This window comes from Lepidochelys kempii, chromosome 14 (genome assembly GCF_965140285.1).
Source record: "Lepidochelys kempii isolate rLepKem1 chromosome 14, rLepKem1.hap1, whole genome shotgun sequence".
NCBI classification, from domain to species: Eukaryota; Metazoa; Chordata; order Testudines; family Cheloniidae; genus Lepidochelys; species Lepidochelys kempii.
Window position 1 is genome coordinate 37,921,133 of NC_136393.1, and position 22,706 is coordinate 37,943,838.

Here is a 22,706-nt window from a genome sequence, read left to right on the forward strand (position 1 = left end):
TTCTTAAACACAAATCTTTCAGGGCACCTTATGCGACAGAAAGTAGCAGAGAACAAACTCCTTGAGAACACTGCTGACCATGTGTTATTTTCCTGTGGCTTGCCTGAAAGCAGCGGTCATCAGCTGTGAAATGCTCAAGCTGGGGCGCTACGCCTCCAGTCTGCAGCTGTGCTGACATGTTGGTAATGTGACGGTAGAGAACTGCATGACAGGAGTGATGAGAGGCGGTGTGGTCGAGTGGCTAGGGTACTAGGATGGGCATGGGGAGGCCAGGGTTTAATTCCTGGCTCTCCTACTGAGCTGCTTTGTGAGCTTGGTTAAGTCACTGCTGCTTCTGTGCCTCTGTTTCCCTCCCACTCCTTTGATTTGTCTCCGAGCATGCCCACCAGATCAGGCCCCGTAGAGGAGAGAAGCAGAATGCCTGGTTTTCCCCAGCTCATGGATTGCTCTGGGTGTGGCCAGGAGACAGGCAGCCAGATGCCATGGGGGGCAGCTGTGCACATGCCCAGAGACAGAAACACAGGCACTGAAAGAAGTTGTACCCTGAATACACAGGCACTGAGTGAGTCTGAGCTCCTCCATAATGACAGGTTTCAGAGGAGCAGCCGTGTTAGTCTGTATTCGCAAAAAGAAAAGGAGGACTTGTGGCACCTTAGAGACTAACCAATTGATTTGAGCATAAGCTTTCGTGAGCTGCAGCTCACTTCATCGGATGCATAAAAGTGGATTATCATACACATTGTAAGGAGAGTGATCACTGTAGATAAGCTATTACCAGCAGGAGAGTGGGTGGGGAGAGAAAACCTTTTGAAGTGATAAACACCCATTTTTTCATGCTCTGTGTGTATAAAAACATCCTCACTGCATTTTCCACTTTTATGCATCCGATGAAGTGAGCTGTAGCTCACGAAAGCTCATGCTCAAATAAATTGGTTAGTCTCTAAGGTGCCACAAGTCCTCCTTTTCTTTTTGGGCTCCTACAGGAATTCTGGGGATTGCAGTGGAGCCGAAAACTGGCATTTAGGTGCCTAAACTCCAGATTTATCCACTTAAATCTGGGGTATAGACACCTTAAGTACCTTTCAGAATCCCCAGCCTTTGTCTATCTTGACTGTTTACATCAGTGGTCCCCAAACTGGAGCACGGAGGAACATTTGAGGGAGCATGGCAGGGCCAAGACCAGCCCCCACAAGGGGCAGGAAGGGAGTGCCACTCAGATCTGCTATGGCCCCCTTGGCCCTGGCTCCTACCCCAGCTCCACTCCCAGCCCCAGTCTTGACCCTGGCTCTGCTCCCAAACCCAGTTTGAGCTCCCGACTCCCGGCAGCCCCACTTCCAACCCCAAGACACCCCCACAGCTGTGGCCCCAGCCTCTGACTGTGGCCCCACTCACATCTCCTAACCGCAGCTGCGGGTGGGGGGCCATAGCCAGGGTAAGGGAGAGCCTGAGGGGAAAAATTTGGGGACCACTGGTTTAGACTGTCTGTGTGTTTGTACAGAGCCTTGCACAACAAGGGCCCTGATCTCGGTGCCTTTAGAAGCCATTGTAATAAAAATTGCAAACAAGCCCAAACCGAAGTAATTACCCTGCACAGCAGATTCCTACCTTGTAGGCCTGGGCAGCCTCCTCTGTGGGGACCACCCTGTGAGTACGGTGAGCCTGGGACTCTCTGCAGATCACACAGATGAGCATTTGGTCCTGGTTACAGAAGAGTTTGAAAGGCTCCTGGTGCACCTTGCACCAACTTCTCCTGCTGCTGTTTGGAAACTCAGCTGCTTGGCTATTTCTACAAAGTTCCCCAGTTGTCTGTTCGGCCTGAGGGTCCTCTGGGGAAAGGTCTCTCTGCACTGAGGACAGGAGACAGCTGTATTCGATCCCTCCCAGCACTGGGCGATGCAGGCTTGGCAGAAACTGTGCCCGCAATCTAAAAACACGGGATCCTTATAAAAACTCAGACAGATGGAGCAAGTTGCTTCATCTCGGAAGCTTTTCAGAGGATTCACTGCAGCCATGGCTCCCTGCAGACAGTGTCACAGGGATCTAAGATGTGGCTTAACCCCAACAGGGCGTTTTTCACGTGGCTTCTTTGGGGGCTTTTTTGGCTAATTTTTTTTTTTTTTTTTTTAAATGTCCTGCCGGAGAACATGATTGGCTCCCTGTTGCCCAATCCCTCTCCCAACACCCAAAGCAAGGAGAGGGGAAGAAACCAGGACTCTGAGACTGACAGTGGCCAGGGCCAATGGGGGAGAGGCCAGTGCGACAGGTCAGCCCGATAGGGCATTACAGATGAAGGAGGGAACCTGGAATCCAGCTCAGTCAGCTGTGGGTTGGGTTCGTCTTCCCTAAGTGAGGTCCTCGGGTGAGAGTGTTGCATGCATGCGTGTGTGTGTGTCCGTGCCCTGCAGTGCCTACTCTCCCCGCACCGCCTGCCTCCTGCCTGGGCTGCTCGGGGGGTTGGGTGAGCTGATAACAGTGGGCTGTGGTCAGTGATCTTTCTGTTGGTGCATTTCTGGTGGTGGTGTTGCACCTACATGGGGGAGGGGGGACGCAGGCAGTGGGTGACAGGGGGTTGCAAAGCTGAGGGGGGCTGCAGCATAGCTTGGGCCAAGTTGGGGCCAGGGAGGACTGGGGAGTGGCCAGGCTGGGTTTGGGGGTTGTGGGGGGAGGGAGTGGCGTGCACAGCACCACCGCTGTTGGCCAGTGATGCTTGGGGCATTTCTGGTGGGGTGGTGCGCTGTTGAGGGGGGTCTTTTGGGGGTCTGGTGGTATTACGGCTGTACTAGCGATTGGCCACTGGCATGAGGGACATGGACCGGTGCCAACCCAAAGCAGATTGGCTTGTTTTGGGTGATTTGGAGGGGTGGGGAACGTAGGCAGAAATTAAACCTTGTCTGTCTGAGGAGAGAAATGAAACTGATGTGTAAAAAGTTGCTTAAATCCGCTTCCGATTTTGCTTTGGTTTAGTGTCTTTAATGGGGCTACTCAGTCTGCTGCCTCAATTTTGTCACTGCAACATAGTGACGCTGATCCAGGCTGGATCAAATCCAGGGCCCAACTACACCAGAATCCTGTCTCCAGCAGCAGTCGGCACCAGGTGTCTCTGAGGAAGATGGAAGAACCACACAGTTGACAGATTCTACACGCATAGTAAACCCAGGCTCAGATTCAGGTTTAAGGCCAGACCCCTCTCTGGACCTCAGTTTCCACACCTCTAAAATGGGGTCAATGATAGTGACAATGATAGGCTCAGCTCCCAACCCTAGCAGCTTGGCTGTTCCATGCCCTACTGTGTACCGAAACTGACTTGAAAGGACTATCCAAGTCCCTCCCAGGCCTGTTCCCATTGTGGGTCTCTCTCCTGGCCGAGCACAGGCTGTTCTTAGATCGTCCAACAGGCTTGGATCCTAGTTACATGCTGCTCCTTCTCATGTGACCCCTGCACTTATTCCCTTCACCTGGGGATAGGTTCAGTTGAGCTACTACCCCTTTCATGGCCATCTCACCCTGGGACAGCCTGAAACTGGAAACCTGTGCTCGAACAGTAACTGTTTGCTAGGAAAGGTGCTGAAGACACAATGGAAGAGGAAATCCTTTGGACTGGATTGAAATTATTCCAAAGGAAAGTGAATGAGAGAAAATGTCCAGCGTTATCCTCCTTGCGAAAGAAATAATTGAAGGTCAGAAAGGACCATTCTGTCCATCTTCTTTGTAACACAAGCCCTAGAACATCACCGAGTGCTTCCTCCAGAAAACCTGCTATGTGGGACTGAGCCAGAGCACGACTTCTGGAAAGAAGAAAGTGAGGTGACACACCATGAGGAAGACGGATCATGGAGTCCTGCATTCAGTTTTGGCGTCCACCTTTGAAAAAAGATTTGGAAATATTGGAGATGGGGCAGCAAAAAGCAATGAAACGTTTTGTGGGCTGGAGAAAAATGCCTGTAAATGAGCTATTGAAAGAGCTCAGCCTGTTTAGATGATAAAAAAGATCGGGAGGTGACGTCATTGAAGTGTTGAAGTGACTTCACGGAGAGAAAATATCGGGTATGAAAGGGCTCATTAATCTAGCCGAGAAAAGCATAACCGTGGCTGGAAACTCAAAAGAGACCAATTCGTATTCGAAAGAGGGCACACATATTCAATCGTGAGGATGAATCACCAAAGGAACAAACTAGAAAGGGAAGTGGTGGGAATTCCCCACCTCTTGATGTCTTCTAATGAAGACGAGATGCCTTTCTGGAATGTGTGTAGTCAAAAACTAGCTACTATGCTCTCCAGAAAGCATGTGATATGCAGGGGGTGGGATGACATGCTCTAATTGTCTCTTCTGTCCATAAAGTCTGCTCATGTATGAAAAACTGAGCGTAGCATGGGGAGAAGCCTCTGATGTTTTACTGTGTTGGGCTTGAGCCCACAATGAACGCTCATTGCGTGGGGTGATCCAGGGGAAGCAGCTCAAACATCCGGTGTGGCTGGACAGGGGCAGGACATCAGCACTGCAAGGGAGGGGTGGGTGTGGCAGTGACATCACAAGGGCCTTTGGCAGGACCTCAGCCTATTGGACAAAGGTGGTGGGGAGGCGATGACCTCACAGAGAGATCTTGACATCAGCCAGGCAGGACAGGGGTGCAGGACAGGGGCAACCTCGGAGATCCCTGTGGCTTTGCTTCAGCACGTCTCCTTCTCGAGGTCTCTCCTGGAGGACTGAGAGAGCATTCATTTGCACGTTCGTGAGCGCAAGGAGGACCCTCTTCGGAGTTTTCTCCTTTTCTTGTAGTGGTTTTGCTCGAAAACAGACGTCCCTATATAGAAGGTAAGAGCCTCGGAGAGGTTTGGAACCTGTTCAGTCTGATCTATCACGTGCCGGCTGATTTTTAGGAAAGGAAAAGCCTCGATTGTGGGGGCAGTATTTTATTTCCAACCTAGGACTTTGTCCCTTAGAATTACTGGGGACGTTGGGGTTTCTCCTTTTTGTTTTCCCTTTTCCTGTCTCTCCCTCTTTTCTCGTCTTCTCTTGCATCTTTGTCCCTTTCCCCTGCTTTCCTTTCACCACCAGGACCTGTCTGTGCATGTGGAGTTGGGGATGGAGGGGGGGCCGGGGGGGGGGTTTGCATTCCAACTCTCATTGCGGGAGGCCCTCCCAAAGACATGTGGCTGGAATGGTGCTCTAAGAGTGACTCCCTCCGGTGGTGACCCGGGACATCTGGTGAGAACTCTCAGCTTTCTGCTTCTCAGAGTCTCAATGCTGATTGGGGGAGCTTGGGGCTATTGTGAGGGAGGAGGCTCAGGTCTTTGTTACCCTCTTTTAAGACCAAGGAAATAGGCTGCAACCTAACATGTATTTGATTGCTCTTTCCGCTTTTCTCCATTCATTGTCTTTGAGTAATTCACGATTCTCTCTCTAATGGACTAGTTCTTCTAAAACACTTACTAAAGAATTAGGTTTTAATAAAGCCAAATGCAACCCCATAGCTCCAGTAACAAAGGAGTCAGGTGGCACCCTACAGAATGGGGGACAATCTGCTGGAAAGCATTGACCCTGAAAAGGATTTTGGGGCCATAGTGGACGAGCTACTCAACATGATCTGTCAGTGTGAAACTGTGTTAAAAAAGGTTAAAGCCATTCTTGGCTGGATAGAGTAGTGAGGATGGAAAGGGAAGTGAAAGAGCATTGGTGAGACTGATGTTGGAATGTTGAATCCAGTTCTTGTGTCCACATTTTGAATATTATGTTAAAACAATTGGAGAGGGTACAGAAAAGATTTGTAAGTGAGTGATGGGGATGATGCCTTCTAATGAGACATTGAAAAAGCTCAATCTGTTTAGTATATACAAAAGAAGAAGGAGAGGTGAGTTGCTTGACTTCATGGAGAGAAAATGTTGAGTGTAAATGGCTCTTTTTATGTAGCAGAGGCATGACAAGACCCCATGGATGGAAGCAGAAATCAGAAAAAGTATAATGACAATAAGACCCAGATTTGTAAGAGGGTGGTTCGTCATTGGCACAAAGAACCAAGAGAAATGATGGCTTCTCCATCTCTTGATCACTTTGAATAAAGACTAGATGCCTTTCTGGAAAACGCTGAGTAAAAGAAAAGCCCAGCTCTTCTGACATACAGGAGGCCTTAGGATACGCAGGGGATCAGATTAAATGCTCTAACGGTTCCTTCTGGCCATAAAGTCAACTAACTTGTGAAAACCTAATTGCGGCCTGGGGAAGAATCTCTGTGTTCGACTGTGTAGTCGGTGTCACCTCACAAGGAAGAGTCATTGAGTGGGATGATCCAGGGGAAGCAGCTCAGACATCCAGTGTGGCTGGACAGGGGCAGGACATCAGCACTGCAAGGGAGGGGTGGGTGTGGCATTGACATCACAAGGGCCTTTGGCAGGACCTCAGCCTATTGGACAAAGGTGGTGGGGAGGCGATGATCTCACAGAGAGATCTTGACATCAGCCAGGCAGGACAGGGGTGCAGGACAGGGGCAACCTTGGAGATCCCTGTGGCTTTGCTTCAGCACGTCTCCTTCTCGAGGTCTCTCCTGGAGGACTGAGAGAGCATTCACTTTCACATTCGTGAGAGCAAGGAGGACCCTCTTCGGAGTTTTCTCCTTTTCTTGTAGTGGTTTTACTCAAAAGCAGACGTCCCTATATAGAAGGTAAGAGCCTCGGAGAGGTTTGGAACCTGTTCAGTCTGATCCATCAGGTGCCGGCTGATTTTTGGGAAAGGAAAACATTAGATTGTGGGGGCAGTATTTTATTTCTGACCTAGGACTTTGTCCCTTAGAATCACTGGGGACATTGGGGTTTCTCCTTTTTGTTTTCCCTTTTTCTCTGTCCCTCCTACTTTTCTCTTCTTGCTTCCTTTTTCCTTTTCCTCTGCTCTCCTCCCACCACCAGGAGCTCTGTGTGTGGAGCGGGGGCCGGACTGGGGGGGGCGGGGGGGTTGTGGGAGGCCCACACAGAGAGGTGAGACTGGAATAGTGCTCAGAGAGTGATCCCCTCGGGGGTAACCAGGGCCATTCTTTGGGCTATTTGTTGAGAACCCTTAGCCTCCCACCCCTCAAAGTCTCAACCTTGATTGGCTGAGGAGGGGGCTATTGACAGGGAGGAAACTCTAGTCTTTGTTGTTCTCTTTTATGACCAAGCAAATAAGTCACAACCAGTTAAATGTTTGACCAATGTGGATGCTGCTCTCCATTCATTGTCTTGGAGCAGTTCGTGATCCTCTCCAACATTCCAATTCTTCTCAAATACTTGCTGAATAATTACTATGAACAATTGTTGGTCTGTAGCTCATTTGAGAGCAACTCTGCTACTGACTGGCTGCATCAGCTAAGACAAGTCCCTGCTCCTTTCTCAGCCTTCGTTTCTCCTTCTGTCAAGAACGAATAACAATCCTCTCCCACCTACCTCGCCATGGGTGGATGCTGGGGATCCACTGAAGAGTGTCACTCGGAGCAGTGCAGACTAGGGGTGTCCAATCACACTGAGCCATATCCGATTATGACCTAATATTCTATTGGTTTTGTATTTTATTCTTTTGAAATTGTGAAGAGCAGCAACTACTTGCAAAGAAATTTCATCCTACTTCTTATGAGTTCAAGAAACAAAGTGGTTTCGTCTGAATGGATTTTCTGACAGAAAACGGTTTCCATGAAAATGTTCACACCTGATTTCCTGGGCTTTATCCCTGCCTCCGGGGGGTTGTTGTCTGTTAGTTCGAACAGGAGTCAGGACTGTTGTCTTCTCTTTCTGGCTCTGTCACCGCTTTGCTGTGTGGCACCTTGGGTAGGTCCAATGGGAACAGGGTCAATTCTCTAACTCCAGGCAGCAGGGAGCCTGGGTGAGATAAGGGATGTTAAGGCCGTCTGCGAAGGAGAAAGGGATGTTTCCAGGTGATGAATGTCAAGAATTCTAAACTTTGCTAAAATGGCTAGTCTCGAGAAACAAGAACTAGTTGGGGCCAAACTTTAACCATTGTCTTTTTTAAAGCCCATTCAGGGATGTGAGTCCCAGAGAGCCATAGAGAGGGGGAGCAACTTGCCCAAAGTCCCACAGATCAATTGGCAGCAATGGAAGCAGGAGTGACACTCCCTCTCAAAGGCAGGGGGACCAGACATTAGGGCCTGGTTGCAATTGCCAGCTGTGGGAGGGAGTGTGCGGCAGTGGTTAGTGAAGGGGTCCATCCATGGCTCTGACACTCAGTGTGACCCTGAGCCGGTAGCTGAGGTCCGTTTGCCGTCAGTAGGGTTGGGGTCCCATCGCTACAGCCCAGTGGGCTTGGGAAGCTCCAGGAAGGTGTGTAAAGTGCTGGGATGTCAGGATCCTGGAAGCGCTGTCACCTCCGCCCTAGGGCCGTGTTCTGCACCCCCCTGCTGCTGGCTGGGTTTCTCCGTCCCTTGGCAATCAGACAGACTCTTGTTTTCACAGCCAGTCGATCGCCCTCGTGTCATCACCCTGCCTGCTGGCTGGGCAGGGTAACTCCTGAGGTCACCATCCTCTCCAGCCTGCCTTGGGCTTGGAGAGTGAGGAGGAGGGCGAGGGACGTCTGCTGACCCTGAACATCCACCATCCATTATCCCATCACTGAGAGCAAGTGAGTGGCATTCGGGTTCCTCGGTGGCTTCCCCTGTCTGTCTGGGGAGAGGCAGAAACGGGGAGAGACTATCTCCAAAGGGGGATTTCCTTTGCAAACAGCCCCCAAGAGCCCCTCACTCTTAGGCCAGGCAGGGGCTTCTCCAGAGCCGTCTCCAGTGTGTTTGGAAAGGTTCCAGCAAGGGGGCTCCCAGCCCTTCCCTTGTGGGACACTGTTCCCCAGGCTGAGAGTCTCCCTGTGAGCTGCTGAGCCTGGAAATCAATGGGGAACGAGGAGGGCCCTGGTCTTCCTGTGCCTAGGCTCTTTGTGACTTTGACGTGGTGAATGGTTTCCCAGGAGAAGTCCAGACTCCTGGGTTCTCTTCCTTCTCTAGCCTGGGTGGGAGAGTGGCCTGGGACGACAGGAGCGGGCCTCTTGTCCAGAGGAACCGGTGGTGTTTGGGACTGACCCCACTGCTCGAAAAGGATGAGAGTTCCTGGATATTGCAGCAGCAGGGATTAGGAGGGGGAACGTTGGGAGCAGATCATGAAATGAACTCCTGCCCGTGTGTGTAGATGGCACTCCCTGCACTCCTGTAGGGGCAGAAGGGGCGGCTGTGGTTGGAGCAGGGAGGAGGAGGGACAGAAAAGCCCCATGAGTGAAAGGCTGCCTTGAGCCCAGACTCACCCCTGCTCCCCGCTCGGTTCCAGGATGGCCAGGCTCCTGCGGATGTTGCGGAGGAAGGCTCTGCAGGTGGCCCCAGAGCCTGAGGGAAGCAGCTGCCATCTTCCCAAGGGGCAGAGCAAGCCCTGTGTCCCCGCTGGCGGGGAAGCAGGTCCCGTCCAGGCCAGACGGCGGAAGTGCCCGGCCTTCTGGAAAAGGACCCCGGCTCCCGGCGCAGGCGCCGAGCTGGGAGAGGCCCCGACCAGGCCCCAGTGGAGCTGGCCCAGGCTGCGGTTTGGCAGACAGGACCCAGCCCAGGAGGGGCGCCGGGCAGGGTGGCTCTGGGGCTTGTTGTGTGGGCAGCAGCGGCCCCAGGAGCCCAGCCCTCGTTCCCATCAGGAGGCATCGCCCTGCCCGGTCTCTGAGGACCTTCCAGCCCCCGCCGGCCAGGAGGGGGAAGGTCCCTGTCCCAGCACCGGCAGCTCAGCCTGGGACAGCGGCAGCACCTGGGCCTCTGGCAGCAGCCAGGCCGATGGAGGCCACTGCTTTGTTCCAGGTGAGGAGCCAGGCTGGGCTCCGGGAGGGGTGAGGACGGGATGTGAACACCCTGGGCCCAGACGCTCTCCCAGTGATATGGAGGGGGGTCCCCAGCCCAGGTGTCTGTCCTGAGCCACGCGAACCCCACTGAGAGCAGCAGCCGTCACACAGCTGCCCCTTCCGCACGGGGACCTGGGGGTGGGGGTGTGAAGAGCTGCTGCCACTTTGGTCCTTGCTGCTCCGGGGCCGGGGGAATCGGCACCTCCCCTGGAGTCCTGGGCAGCGGAGGGGGGCTCTGCTCTGGGCTTCTGAAGCTGTTGCAGGCTGAAGACATCCCTGAGAGGGAGGTTTGGGGCCCGATCTGCCCTGGGTGCCTGAGGTGGGAAGGGGGGTCTGGAATCCTGCTCTGCCCACCACGCCCCTGTCCTTCCCTCCCTGGTGCAGGGACCCCCCTGGATTCGGAGCAGGAGGAAGGGGTGGACGTGGCCAAAGATGAAGCTGCTCTCAAAGTCATCCGAGAGCAGCTCCAGTGCAGAGATAAGGTACAAATGTTCCCCACCTGGGCTGGAACCAAGATTGCCCTGTCCCTTCCCAGCATCCCCACCCCCTGCCCAGGGTCTTGTGCCTCCTGATCCACCACCCCTAATGGGGCCCTTTTACATCCATGATGTGGGACCCCCAAGATGGGGGTGTTTGTCCCACAACAGCCCAGGTCGTCTCCCCCCACAGGCACTGTCCCAATTCCTGATCCTGCTTGTGTAGGAGTGGGGGGGGGGGATTTGGACAATAGGCGGGTCCCCACAATCCCCCATTGAGGCCTGAGCCCTGAAGCTGGTTTGGGTGGGGCAGGAAGGTCCCTAGCTAACAGGTTCTCTCTCACTATACCCCACTCCCGGTGGGTCCAGGACGAGGGGCAGCAGCTCCTGTTCCTTCAGGCCATCTACCCCGCATGTCTGGCTGCACGGGAGAGAGGGGAGGACACACTGGAGCCGCGCTGCTGCAAGGCGGCTGTGGTGAAGAGGATCGTGGTGAGTGAGACACGCCATACGGCAGCTGGAGGGAGGAGGGAGACATGGGATTGGCAGGGGTATGGCCGGGCTAATGGGTGGGGGCCGGGTGGTGTTGGAGGGGGCAGCAGAGGACAAGGATTGCTGGGGCTGAAGACTTGGGAGAAGAGAAGGGAGAAATTGTGAGATTGGTCAGTAGTGGGAAGGGGGGGAATTGTGGGGCTCGAGGGCAGCTGAGAGTTGGGAACAAGGAATCACATGGTTCCAGCTCGGTCGTCAGGATGGGGCTGAATGGGGGCAGTTTTGACAGGGAGGAGGAGAGAAGGGGATTGGGAGTGAGCTGGCCAGGAATCCGGGAAGGGGGACAAGTCTGATGGGCAGGAAGGAATCGGAGAGCGGTAGGTGGTGGGGGATCCTGCTGGCCATGTGGGGCACTGGCTGTGTCATCTCCTCACTGGGAGGTGTCAGTCGGGCCTTAATCTTACATGCTCCTTTGTCTCCTTCGCGTCTCACAGGAGCTCATCGAGGAGCTTCCCGATGACTCGTCACCCAGCGCCGTCCTCGCCCACTCCCTGGCTGCAGTGGGCTACCTCTGGTACCGAGACAGCCCCACCCCCCACCCCGCCGGCTCCCCTCACCCCAGGGCTGCTCAGGCCCAAGGCTGGGAGTCACCGTCACTGTCCCTCCCAGGTCACCTCCCCAGAGTGGCGCCTCTGGCAGAGATGGTGGGGTGGGAAGGGTCACTCTCTCCATGACAGGGACCTTGGGGAGGGGCTCACTCCCGGGCTCAGATACAGGAGGGGCAACAGGCTCCAGAGAACAGGAGCTATTCCTGTCCTGCCACTGTCTGTCTGGGACGCCTTGGCCTTGTCATTCCCTAGCTAAGTGCCTCAGTTTCCATTCTCGCCAGCCTGTGCCTCTATCCCTGTGGCTTGGTGTCCGTGTTGGCGACAGTCCCACCCCCATACTGCACAGTCTAATACCAGCTCCTCTCTCTTGCCAGCACCATGAAACCTGCCCTGGAGCCAGCCCTAGAGACCCACCTCTTGCGAGCTGCCCTTCACTCCGTCTTCACCCTGGGCACGGAGAAGGACACCACCGGCATCCAGGTACCTCCTCCTCCTCCATCCTCCTCCTCTTCCAGAGCAGTCCTTGGTCCCTGCTCCCTTGATTCGCTGGAGCTCCAGATTTCGGGGTGGGGTAGCGGAGATGGAACAAGCTGCAGGGTTGGATCCTTCCCTCCAGCAGGGAAGAGATTACCCCTCCCTGGGGGATTGCTTGCTTGCGTGCTTGCTTTCTTTCATAAGCCGTGTTTTGCCCAGAAGCCCAGCTTCCATCCATAGCAACTTGGCTGTTTCATACTCTTCTGCCTACAAGGCCCTCTGCAGAGACCTGCTAAGCTCATGGATCAAAGGTCCAGAGGTCATCAATTCTTGCGAATTGCCTGTAGTGCGATGTGAAGGAGAGAGGCCGGGAGATGTTTTTGGGAGTCTCCCCAGTGCTTCCCAGAGACCCCTCTTCCCATCCTGTGGCAGATGTAGGCCCAGGTTCCCTAACTCTGACCCATGCTTTGCAGGCTCTGCACAAAGTCATCCCAGAGGTCCTGGATGCCATGCTGGGGAACCTGCTGGCAGAGTCCCCAGACACAGACAGGCTCCACTTCATCTTGGAGGTGAGCCCCATTTTACTGTAACTCTTTGGGGGACTGGTAAGGAGAGACTGGAAGATGCATTTTCTACTCTGTCTTCCTAGCTGGGTCCCCAGTGGGCTGTCCTTGGTTGGGGAGGTCAGTGCAATGTAGTGTCAGGTCCTTCCTTCTTGAGGGACAGAGGAAGGAGCTGGGACTTCAAGCCAGAGCTCTGCCTGGTTCTGCTGAGCACTAAGCACCGGGCTCCTGGCTGTCTTGGGGAGTGAGAGTCTGAAAACCCACCCTTCCCCCACCCCTCCAACACACAGAGCCCATGAGATTCGGGAGATGGTTCTCAGAGCAGAGGCACATGCTCCTTCCTAGAGAAACAGGAGGAGCCCAGGGAATCAGCCCTTCCCTCTGATCTGCTCTGAAATTCCTGGGGGGATTGTGCTCTCAGTCACTCCCTACATCCCCCCAAGGATTTGCGTAGCAGGGAAGGGCCGAGGGTTCAGTCTCCTTTCTGGTGAACTGTTCAGGAATCAGGAGTTCTGGGAGGATGGGACCAGCCCTGACCCCGAACATTGTCCCAATCTAGAGAGACGCTGAGAAGTTGTGACCTGAAGGGTACAAGCTGCGTCCTGGGGGAAAGAATCCCCTTCTAAAGCTCTGCCATCAAGGACTCAGATATTGCCCCCTGCGCAGAATGTCTCAGGCCCCTGGGGCTGGGGGCATGGGGCTCATTTGCAAAGCAGGAGCAGCTGGCCACTGAGTCTGACCTGCCTCCTTTCCCCACAGCATGTCAACCTCTGGGTCGTGTCCAGGGTGTCGCAGGAGCGAGCCAGGGCTATCAGGAGCAGCACAGCCCTGCTGAGATACACAGTCACCCTCCCTGAGTTTGACGTAAGTGAGCTCCGAGCCCAGCTTGCTGGCTCCAGGCGGAGGCGGGCTGGCTCCAGTGGCTGCAGGATCTGCTGCTGCTGCTGCCGGGGCTGTGGCTTAGGAGGGTTCTTCATGGGGAGGCAGAGTCAGAGCAGGACTGAGCTAGGCTTGAGTCAAGTTCTTCTTGTCCTGGTTCAGTGTTGTCCCTGGGCCTTTAAGGGGACCATGCTCCAGCCCCTGCTTGGCATCCCAAAGCAGGTGCGGGCTCCCTTGGCAGCAGAGCAAATGAAGGGTCGATCTCAAGCTCCTCTCCCCCAGCATCTCCTGCAGAGGGGCTAAGAGGAAGGAGCCCTCTGGCCCAGGGAGGACAGGGAGCTGAGAGGAAAATGCTGATGGAGTCCCCTCTGCTCTCCCTTCCATTAGATCTCAGCCGAGTTCCCTCGGATGGGTCACCATGTGGCCCAGCTGGCTCTATTTGTCAGCGATCCAGACAAGGACATCAGCCGGCAGGCCAGGGAGGGGACTTACCGGCTCTACCAACTGCTGCTCCAACAGAGGGGTAAGGAACCCAGCTGGGACACGAAACCCAATAGGGGACTAAGAGTGACCACAGGTGGATAATGGGACCCCAGACCATTTCTCTCAGACTGACCCCAGCCGGAGGACAAGTCTCTCTCTGCCTCTGTTCTTCTCCACTCCACTGTGCAGCCACCAATGGGCTTGGAAGGACACAGAAACTGCAACCAGAATGAGGAGAAAAGTCTCTCTCTCTCTCTCTCTCTCTCTCTCTCTTCCAGGCCTGACCATACATGAGGCGGAAGATCTCTGGTGCTATGACTGGCACCAGGACAGCAGGCTGTTGGGCTACAAGAATACAGCCAGAGTGGGGGAGGTAAGGGCACTGTGCCAGGGCATGACACAGCTCAGGGAGTGGGGCTGGCTGGGTTCCCTGTAGTGGATGCCTCCTGGAGACAGGAAAAGAGCCCGCTCCTTATTTCCAGCTCAGAGTTCCTCATCCAGCAACCAGTGGGACAGGCTGGTGCTAAAGGTCCCACATTGGAACCTCGCTAGTTGCCGTGATTTGAGGAGAATCCCCCGTGGGTGAGTTAAGATAGGATTATGGCTCTGGGTGTCTCTCTGCTCCTTGTCCCCCTGGCTGATCCCCAAGTGTCTGAGAGGAGAGCACTGGCTCAGCCAGTCACGATTGCTTGATCAGACCCTTGTTGAATTCCCTGCACCCTGTAGAAGCAGAGAAAGGAGGTGGGCTTTGCCCAATTCCATTGCCGGTCAGGAAGCAGAATGCCCCAACCTGGGAACTGGGTAGGGGACATAGTGAGCTCCAGAGCCAATATGGACCACATGGGCCCCCCTCATGTCTCCAGCCCTGGCCAGGGAATGGCAGAGTATCTGGACCTCAGCCACTGTTCCAAAGAAGCACATTGTCACTGAGCCAAGTTGCGGCTACTTGCTGCACAAGTAGAAAATCAAAGACACCCCTGCCCCGCCCGCGTCTCACAACTGTGGTGAGAATATCCAAACCTTCGAACACACCGGAACACAGTGCCCCCAGACTGGAGTCAAAGGTGAAATGGGTGATTTCCACAACATCACAGAGGAGGCCTTGGAATGGCTCCTGGATGGACAAGAGCATCTACAGAATGCTCCTCCACAGACGCCCCGTGAGAGAGACTGTGTGAGCTTGTCCCGCCTCCCACAAGCTGAATTGCTGCAGCGGAAGAAAAGTCTCCGAGGAGCGTCTGGGACGGGGACTCGGCCATGAGTCTCCTTGTCCTTGTCAGGCTGCAGGTTTGATTCCCCTTGAAGAAACCAGGGAGCTGCAGAGGCCATAGCCAGCAACTAGAGAAATTACTTAGCTGGGGGAAGAGACCTCTGGTCTGTCAGCTCCAACCCCCTCCCCCCCACAACAGCACACACAAACTCCTCTAGCCGCTGAGGTGCAGGAGATCTCTCTGCCGGAAGCAAGACAGGGTCCCCTGTAATCTCTGTGCCCTACACAGCAGAGTGGACCTGCTCACACACATTAGAGATCCATTTCCAGCCCATCCTGGCCCCTGCCATAAATTGGCTTCCCGAAAGGGCCACCGGAGGCTTTGGTCCCTCAGCATCTGCGACCTTTTAATAAAGGGTCTTCCCTGAGCCCTGGGACCCTGAAAGCCTCCTGGGGAATGAAGTGCCTTGGCCACAGCAGCTCTCTTCCCCGCCTTTTGGGGCACTAGACACCATTGTACTACCAGGACTTGGAGGCTGGCTCTGGGCAATCTGCTTGATCCTCGTGTCCTCTTGGTTTTAGGTCTTTGGTAAATTTTTCTCCATCGAGCAGAGAAGATCCTTCCTGCGGACAGCAGTGCTGGCCATCCACGACCCCCTGCTGCGTATCAGCCAGGCTGGGCTGGTGCTTGTTTACTCCTTCCTGGGAGAAGCCCAGCAACTGATGGGGGACACAGTAAGCAGCTGCAATAGACTGAGGAGCTTGGGGTGGGGCCCAGGGCCCCATTCCCATCCTATCGGCATTCGCTGGCCTGGTAGCAAGGAGCCGAGTGGGGACTTCTGGACTTCATGGACTTCTGTTCTTCGGATGTGGTGCTCTGCTATCACTCCTGGGAAGGACAGGAGAGTCCCCTAAGTGCCCTCTGGGAACCTTTCCTGCCCCACAGAGCTGCACCCATTTCCCCATGGCCTAGTGTCCATGTCACCCGAGCCACCATCGAGAGTTGCTCCCATCCCTGGCAGCCTGGGAGGCCAAGGACTGACTGGTGATGGCGACTGAGCAGGAAGGGCTGAGGCACATGGGCGTGGGAAGCTGGTCTTGCTGCTGGTAGGGCTGGACCCGCTCTCAAGAGATTGGGAGGATTCAGTCAGCAGGGGTTGCTGACCTGCCCCGTTCACCAGGGCTGCCATCAGCTTTTGTCACTGGGGTGACTTGGGGAAAGGTCTCAAGCTCTCCCCATCCCACTTCACTGCTGCCAGAATCCCTCCTGCCCCCCACCACCATTCTAGAGCCCCCTCTCTGCCCTACCTGGGTGGGGATGGAGGTGGGGGTGGAGGAGAGGGTTCTCCGAACTTGAGCGGTGTCCCCAGGTGGGTTGGAGGTGGAACAGCTGTCAGGGGCACTGATGGGGAGGTGGCAGGAGCTCACCCGACAAGGAGGGGGGTTGGCACTGGAGGTCACTAGAGAGGACAGCAAGCCTCCATCCTGGGGTCAGGAGGGTGAATCCACCACTCAGACATGAGCAGCTGCTGGGTGGAAATGATGGCGCTGGTTCCAGGTGCCCTTCATCCTCCCTGATTCCTGGGGAGTGTCTCAGTCTCTGACATGTTCTCGTTCCCCTGCAGCACGAGGATGTCACAGCCAAGGTCATGGGCCAGCTTCACATCATCCGGCACTTGCACCAGATGCCCGAGGCGCTGCAAGGGCTGTGGCTCATCTGATGCTCTTCAAGGTTCCTCTCCCTGTTCAGCAAGTCCCGCTCCCTGCTGCAGGTACTGCTGTGTCTCACTATAAATGGGGGACTAGTGGAAGCAGAAATGGAGGCCCCTGGCACTCACAGAAACTCTCTCCCCTCTCTGTGGAGCTGGGTCCTTCCCTCGGCCCCCCAAATTCCTTCATCTGGGGCAGGAGCTCTTTCCCTCACACCCACATCCCTCCCCTCTTTCCTTGATCTCACCCCCATCCCATTCCCCGTGCTCCCAGGCAGAGATCTTCCTGCCCCATATGGCGCAGACGGACCTTTGTGTCAGGGCGACAGACTGTCTGCCCAACTGAAGCTCAGGAAGCTCAACATTTGAGGAGGTGAGGATGGGACAGAGGCTCCGGGCTAGCTTCATCTCCTGCCCTTTATTCTTCCTTTGGCCCTTCTCTGGGCTCTCAGAGTCTGACATGAAGAGGAGCCTCCTCCCCCCGTATCTTCTAGGCCCTGGAGTGTGTGACACCCTCCCAGATGGGTGCAGTCAGAAGCTGAACCACCTCAGGGAGCAGTGGGGACAGGTCCCTTGTCCTAGGAAACCAAGCAGTGGTAGTTCTCAAAGAGGCTGAGAGGGAAGAGCCCGCTCCCTCATGGAGGTAAGAACCATTGACTTCTTTGGGCATATGGGTTTCTTGGGGGAGAAATGGGATCCCTGCTGCATAGCCTGGCTGGGAGCTTCCCCCGTCCCTGGGACAGAGACATCTCCATCAGTGTGCCACCCTTGTTTTTTTCCTAGCAAGAGGCTCCCCTGAGAGCTCCTCAAACCTGTTCTCCTGGGAGCGTTTCTGGGAGGAGGCTCCCGTCCCTCAGTCTCCAACTCCATCATGCAGTCTCTTTCACCTAACATCTCCGCTCTCCAGCTCCACTTCCCGCAGCGGGAGAAACGGACCTTCAGCTCCCAGAGAACAGACTCTGACCTCCTTCTGATCAGCAATGGGGTTTCACCATCCCTTCAGCCAACCTGTCAGCTGGGCTGGACCGGATTTGAAGGAGGAGGGTATCTAACAGGGTGGCTTGGCCTATGGCTGCCTAGCCTGGGGCTAGGCCAAATTGATGACCAAGTGAGCCCCACCTGAGGGGACACAAGCGAAAACAGCAGCAAAAGTACAGAAGCAGAGTGAGCTGTTCAGTAGACGGCCTTGGTCCAAACCCTGGAGTCCAGGGTAGGACTGGCTTCTCTCACCGTCCCTAAGGAAGGGGACATAGAAGACCCTAGAAACCCAAGAAGGGCAGGCCGAAGCAAAATCAGGCTGAGGAAGAACTCCCCACGAGGGTGGAAGGCCTTGTTCCTGTTCAAGACATTTTTGGACTTGGTTTGCAAGGAGCTTGACCCAGGAAGGAGTGGAGTAAAGGACAGTCACCTGGTTGGAGGGCTGAGTTCCCAGCCAACAAAGTGCAAGAGTGAGTATCAGCGGGGTTGCTAGCCCAGCAAGAAAGCGGTGACACGAGGCCTGGTCAGCATCTAGCGGTGAGTGAACTCTGGTACACACCCAAAGTGGCTGTGTCTTGATCCCTGGTAGCCTCTTCTGTGGGAAGTTCCCATGGGTCAGTGGGGCCAGAATCTCTCCTGCTCCTTTGGTCTCTTTGGGCTTCCCACGAGATGTCTGGTGAACTGCCCTTGGACTCTGGGCCCAGCACCGCTCAGAAATTATTCGCTACCTTCAGAGAGACAGGGCACAGCTCAGCCTGTTAGGTAGGCTGGAGACTCACACTTCACTGGAACACACAACACTGAGGTGGTTTGGGAAGCATAGTGACAAAGAGAGATTTAAGTGATACTAAGCAAGAGAAAGAGACAAATTTCAAAGAGAGAAACAAAACACAACACACTTTGTAGTGACTAAAACTGAATCTTAACAAGTCACAACCTTTGCCTTAGCAGTTTCCAGACTAACATCTCAGCTTTCCTAACAGACCTTCTTTGATGTCCCTGTAGGGTAGAAAACTTCTCTGTCGAATCCGCTGATTTGATTGCTTCGTCTTCTGGTTTCAGACCCTCTGTTCTCCTTCTGGGGTGCCTGGACCCTGATTGTAACATCTCTCTGGCCCAGCCTCTTACACAGATGTGTGCTGCAGCCAGCCCAGTGCAGGGAGCAGTGGGGACAGATGATCTCCTTCTGTAAGACCAAGCAACATGGGTCCTCTTGAAGCTTAGATGGAAGATCCCAGGCATCTCCTGGAGGTAAGAACCGTCCACTCTTCTGGACACTTGGGGCTGTTGCAAGAAAGAGAGGGCTCCTGTTCCATAGCCTATTTGTCCTCATGACTGTGTTTTTTTTCTTCTCAGAGGATGCATCCGGGACCCTGGAGACTGTTTCATGCAGGAGGTTTGAGCTGGGAGAGATCATTCACTGTCATGACCCATGGGTCATTAACCCGGGTCTGCAGGGTTTCTGGGAGCAGCCACCCTCCAGCATGCCACCTGGAAGCCTACGAAAAACTGCTTAAGCTCGGACTGACGAAGTCCAGACCCAGTTTGAGGCTCCTATTGGCAGAGTCCCAGGGCAGCTAAATGGCCCCCGGGACCTCCTTAAACCAGCAGCAGGAACAAGAAGCTGTCTGAACAGCCGAGCTCCTCCCCGGCTCTGGACCGTTTGTTGGCTGTTCCTGCTCCCACTCCCCAGGCTTGATTTCCTGGCATCCGGACTCGGGGTGACTCATCTGATTTGAGGTTCTGAACACAATTTGGTGTTTTGCTTCTGCTCTTCCCGTGTCCTGACCCAGCTGACTCTCGACTCCTGTCTTGTGAGTGTGGACTCTGCCTCTGACCACTAGGTCTGGCTGCCCATGACCCGGCCATGACACTGACTTTTCTTCAATTCCTCCAATGCCCTTTTCTGCTCTCCAGCTCTGCTCTCCCAGCAAGACACACCGATCCCTTGGCTCCCAGAGTCCTGCTTGCCTGCTAGTCAAGGGCTCAGGGGGAGTGTTTGTCTTGCTTCCTCCCCCACCACAGCTGCTTTTCCTCGGGGACTCTCCCTAGCGCAGAGGAGAATCCGTCCTGGCAGCAATTCAGGAAGTCACAGAAGGGACGGTCTGCTCAGCTCCCTCTGCAATGCCACTGCCCGAGACCATTACGAGTGAGTGCCCAGTGACTGAGCCGGCAGCTCCTTGAGAGACTCCTGGGGGCAGCGTAGTCGTGTTTCACGGTGACGGCGTGGCATTGAAGAGACTCTCCTGCTGTCCCAAAGGGTTTCTGTTCTCCTGCATGGTCAGACCGTGGGGCCAGGTTGCAGAATGGGGAAGAGCTGTTTGGCGATGAGTTGGAGGATTCACCATACAGGTGGCTGCAGCTGCTGAACCTGGAGTCCCTGTGGTAGGGTTACCATGCATCCAGGTTTTCCTGGACATGTCCAGGCTTTTGGGGTTTTAAATTGCCCTCCGGGAGGAATTTGTCAAACTCTCCAAAGGTCCAGGATTTCCCTCCCAGTGCAGCACTCTGGAGGCCGGGGGGGGAGCTGCGCGCTCTGCGGGGGAGCGCTGAACTGTGTCTGGCTCCGCACCCCAGACACAGTGCTCTGAGCCGCAGAGTACGGGGGCTGGGGGGGGCTGGAGAAGGGGCATGGGGTCCCAAGGGACAGCCAGGGAGCAGGGAGGGGTTGCATGGGTCAGGGGTTCTGGGGGGAGCCTGTCAGGGGGTGGGCATATGGAGAGGGGATGGGGGAGTCAAGGGACAGGGAGCAGGGGGGGTTGGATGGGGCGGAGGTTTGGGGGGAAGTCAGGGGCAGAGAGTATGGGGGATTAGATGGGTCAGGGGTTCTGCGGGGGCAGTTGGGGGACAGGGAGTGGTTGGATAGGTGTGGGAGAGCCGGGGGTCTGTCAGGGGGCGGGGGTGCGGATAGGGGGCAGGACAGTCAGGGGACACGTAGGGGGTGGAGTTCTAGGGGGGCAGTTAGGGTGGAGGGGTCTCAGGAGGGGGCAGTTGGAGACAGGGAGAAGGAAGGCTTAGGTAGAGGGCAGGGTCCTGGAAGGGGGCGATCAGGGGACAAGGAGCAGGCGGGGTTGGATGGGTTGGTGGTCCTGTGGTGGGCAGTCAGGGGGCAGGAAGTGGTAGGGAGGAGATAGGGGGCAGGGCTACCACTCCCCCCCCACCCCCCGCCACCGGAGTGTCCTCTGTATTGAAAGTTCAAATATGGTAACCCTACCCTATGGGCCCAGCCTCCACTCCTGAGAGTTCAGGCGAACCTCCCCCTGTTCTCAGGGAGTCTTTGGCTTTGGCGGCTGGGCCTGCCTGCAGAGACAGAGGACTCAGTGTTTCCATCAAGCTGCTCAGTTGCAAATGCAGCCATCCAAAGACGTGAAAAATGGAAGCGAAAGAGCAAAGCTGGACCATCCGCTGAGCTCCTGCAATCAAATGAGCCCAGCCTGGGACAGACCAGGGAAAGCTCCAAGGTGGCTGATGGGTGCAGGAATCCAGGGGAGGAGAAATAAATAGTTCATGATGAATCCTACGGGCTTTTTCTTGTGTGGTGAAGGGTTTAAAATGGGTCTAGTTACGATCACATTCAACTTTACAATCGCTGTGTGTGATTGAAGGGCAGGTCTGGAAAGGTCAGAGGTCACTCGAGGAGCTTCAAGTCTCAGATTCTGTCCCTATTGCCTGCTTTGACCAGCTGATCTCAACCCAACACATCCCTCAGGTGGTAGCAGTGGTGAGCTCTTTCCCTCTTTTTCTGGATTAGCCGCCAGCATGGGGACAGGATACATGTGGCTAAGGAAATGGAGAGGCGTGGGGGTCACGTGCAGAGGCATGCAGATAACTTGCAGAGTTGCCTGTTAATGCAGCTCCCATGGGGGAAGAACAGTAGGGTACCGTGCACTCCGGGGCACCATTTCCAATTTTGGTGGTGGCGGGGAGGATAATTTCACCCTGATTCCAGGGGCTACTTAGGCACCTGAAAACTCTAGTGTTTTGACAGAAAACTTAGCAATGAGCTGACAGGAACACTTGCCAGACTCTTTTCTGGGGAAGACAGCTATAAGAATGGATCCAGGGAATGGTTCTGTATCTCTGAGCTGTTTGGACACTTTCAGGGAACATTCCCGATGCAAGACAGAGATTCCCAAAGTTATCCTGGGGAACCCCGAGAGACTTATGGAAAACTAGCAGATCCCACATCTCTGCTGTCACTTTGCACGGACAAACTTGGACTGTCCCAACCTGTTCATGTCTTTTACCTACTTTAACCTCTCAAGAACTTTCACATATGAAAGAAAGAAAATTAAATAAATGACGTAGTTACACTGATATAGGGCTGTAGCGTAAACTCGGCCTCAGAGTTGTCCCATTGAAATGGAAGTATTCACAGCAGTAATTAAAGTGAAACATGCACGTAAGTGTTTCCAGGGCTAAGACTAAGGCCACAGCTTATGAGAGGTGCAGACGCAAGAAGAGAAGAGCTCTGCAAAAACTGAAATGGCACTCGGAACTTGGCCCAAACAATGCATCACGAAAAATAAACTCATCCTGTTATACAGTAATAGAGCTGGTTCAAAAGGGTTTTACACTGACAATGCAACCTTTGAACTAAAAATGCCACTTTGGATTACATTGACCATTTGAACAAAGTTCCCTTTTTAAAAAAAACATTTTGGATTTCTCTGCCCACTTGAGAGAGAACGTGAAGTTTTTCCCAGCAAAACTAAACAAAACTTTGATCATTAAAAACATTTGCAAATAAGTTTGAAGACTATGCGGGGGGGTGGGTGTGTAGCCAGACAGCCAGCCCCCGCCCCTCTCAGACCAGCATTGCTGGAAACACAGGAGGAAGCCGGAACAGGGCACTTAACATATATTCCAGCACAGCCTTTGAAGCTGTGAAAGCACAGGTGTGCTGCTACAATGTGCCTCTGGGAGCAGATAGGACGATTAAGCTCACAGCAGGCAGAGGCCCTGTGACAGACATGGCTCTTAGCCCCTACTAAATAGC

The 22,706-nt window shown here is 54.5% G+C and overlaps 2 protein-coding genes across 2 annotated transcripts in view; one reads left to right on the top strand and one right to left on the bottom strand.

The window, feature by feature from the left end:
* Positions 1-22,706, top strand: part of LOC140898396 (uncharacterized) — a 305,360-nt gene that overhangs the window by 66,270 nt on the left and 216,384 nt on the right. The gene's annotated exons all lie outside the window — the stretch shown is intronic.
* The window catches only part of LOC140897492 (zinc finger protein RFP-like), a 60,035-nt gene that overhangs the window by 12,014 nt on the left and 25,315 nt on the right, over positions 1-22,706 (bottom strand). The gene's annotated exons all lie outside the window — the stretch shown is intronic.